We start from the raw sequence: 2,868 nt of genomic DNA, 5'->3' as shown, positions 1-2,868 counted from the left end.
CTCTCTCTCATCTTATTCTATTTATTTGTTTATTCACTAACACTTCTCTCCATCTCAAATCTCTGCCCCTATCCTCACCCTTGTGTTTGGATTCTCCTTCCTCTATTCCCTTCTTCTTCTATTAACATAAAGGAATCTCTATACTGTGACAAAGAGGATTCCTCTTCCTTTTCTGTTCTCTTTTTTTCTCATATGAGCAGGAACAAGGAAAAATGCATTCTTGTTGAAGCTGATCCGGAACCTGAAAGGACTCTGAAGAGGAAACTAAGAGAAGCTAAATTACAACAATCCAGAGACAACCTTACTAAAATTTTCAAACAAGAAAAGGAGATGGCAGCCGAACCTAACAACAATAATGCAAGGAGGATGCTTGGTGATTATACTACACCTACTTCTAAATTTGATGGAAGAAGCATCTCAATCCCTGCCATTGGAGCAAACAATTTTGAGCTAAAACCTCAACTAGTTGCTCTAATGCAACAGAATTGCAAGTTTCATGGACTTCCATCAGAAGATCCCTACTAGTTTTTAACTGAGTTCTTGCAGATCTGTGAGACTGTTAAGACTAATGGAGTAGATCCTGAAGTCTACAGGCTCATGCTTTTCCCTTTTGCTGTAAGAGACAGAGCTAGAACATGGTTGGACTCACAACCTAAGGATAGCTTGGACTCCTGGGATAAGCTGGTCACGGCCTTCTTGGCTAAGTTTTTTCCCCCTCAAAAGCTGAGCAAGCTTAGAGTGGATGTTCAGACCTTCAAACAAAAAGATGGTGAATCCCTCTATGAAGCTTGGGAAAGATACAAGCAGATGACAAAAAAGTATCCTTTTGACATGTTTTCAGAGTGGACCATGATAGATATATTCTATTATGGTCAGTCTGAGTTCTCTAAGATGTCACTGGACCATTCTGCAGGTGGATCCATTCACCTAAAGAAAACGCCGGCAGAGGCTCAAGAACTTGTTGACATGGTTGCAAATAACCAGTTCATGTACACTTCTGAGAGGAATTCCATGAATAATGGGATGCCTCAGAGGAAGGGAGTTCTTGAAATTGATGCTCTGAATGCCATATTGGCTCAGAAAAAAATGTTGACTCAGCAAGTCAACATGATTTCTCAAAGTCTGAATGGATGGCAAAATGCATCCAACAGTACTAAAGAGGCGTCTTCTGAAGAAGAAGCGTATGATCCTGAAAACCTTGCAATGGCAAAGGTAAATTACATGGGTGAACCTTATGGAAACACCTATAATTCTTCATGGAGAAATCATCCAAATTTCTCATAGAAGGATCAACAAAAGCCTCAACAAGGCTTTAATAATGTTGGAAAAAACAGGTTTAGCAATGGCAAGCCTTTTCTATCATCTTCTCAGCAACAGACAGAGAATTCAAAGCAGAGAACCTCTAACTTAGCAAATATAGTCTCTGATCTGTCTAAGGCCACTTTAAGCTTCATGAGTGAAACAAGGTCCTCCATTAGAAATTTGGAGGCACAAATAGGCCAGCTGGGTAAGAAAGTCACTAAAACTCCTCCTAGTACTCTCCCAAGCAATATAGAAGAGAATCCAAAGAGAGAGTGCAAGGCCATTGATATAGTCAATATGGCCAAATGCAAGGATGAAGGGGAGGACGTGAATCCCAATAAGGAAGACCTCAAGGGACGTCTCCCAACTAAGAAGGAGTTCTCTATTGAGGACCCAAAGGAATTTGAGGCTCATATAGAGACTATAGAGATTCCATTAAACCTCCTTCTGCCATTCATGAGCTCTGAAGACTATTCTTCATCTGAAGAGGATAAAGATGTAACTGGAGAGTAAGTTGCTCAATATCTAGGAGCTGTCATGAAGCTGAATGCCAAGTTGTTTGGTAATGAGACTTGGGAAGGTGAACTTCCCTTGCTCATTGGTGAACTTGATACATGGGTTCAGCAAACTTTACCTCAAAAGAAACAAGATCCTAGCAAATTCTTAATTCCGTGAACCATAGGCACCATGACCTTTGAAAAGGCTCTGTGTGACCTGGGGTCAAGCATAAATCTTATGCTACTCTTTGTAATGGAGAAGCTAGGGATCATTGAGGTACAGCCTGCCATATTTTTATTGCAAATGGCAGACAAGTCAGTAAGACAAGCTTATGGATTGGTAGAGGACGTGTTGGTAAAGGTTGAAGGCCTTTACATCCCTGCTGATTTCATAATCTTAGACACTAGGAAGGATGAGGATGAATGCATCATCCTAGGAAGACCCTTCCTAGCCATAGCAGGAGCTGTGATAGATGTTAACAGAGGAGAATTAGTCCTTCAATTGAATAGGGACTACCGTGTGTTTAAGACCCAAGGGTGTTCTTCTGTAAACATGGAGAGGAAGCATGAAAAGCTTCTCTCAGTACAGAGTCAAACAAAGCCCCCACCATCAAACTCTAAGTTTGGTGTTGAATCCCCACATCCAAACTCTAAGTTTGGTGTTGGGAGTCTACAACATTGACCTGATCACTTGTGAGGCTCCATGAGAGCTCACTGTCAAGCTAGTGACCTTAAAGAAGCGCTTATTGGGAGGCAACCCAATTTTTATTTATCTAATTTTATTTTTATTTTTATTGTTCTTTTATGTTTTATTAGGTTCATGATCATGTGGAGTCACAAAATAAATACTAAAATTAAAAACAGAATCAAAAACAGCAGAAGAAAAATCACACCCTGGATGAAGGACTTACTAGCGTTTAAGGAGCATCTGGCTGGCGTTCAATGCCAGAACAGAGCATGGATCTGGCGTTGAACGCCAGAAACAAGCAGCATCCTGGCGTTTAAATGCCAGGAATACACACTGAGGAAAGCTGGCGTTCAACGCCAGAAACATGCTGCAGATGGACGT

Source organism: Arachis duranensis, unplaced genomic scaffold (assembly GCF_000817695.3).
Source record: "Arachis duranensis cultivar V14167 unplaced genomic scaffold, aradu.V14167.gnm2.J7QH unplaced_Scaffold_66565, whole genome shotgun sequence".
In the NCBI taxonomy this organism is placed as follows: Eukaryota; Viridiplantae; Streptophyta; class Magnoliopsida; order Fabales; family Fabaceae; genus Arachis; species Arachis duranensis.
The sequence above is the reverse complement of the archived record's forward strand: the minus strand, read 5'-3'. Positions refer to the sequence as shown.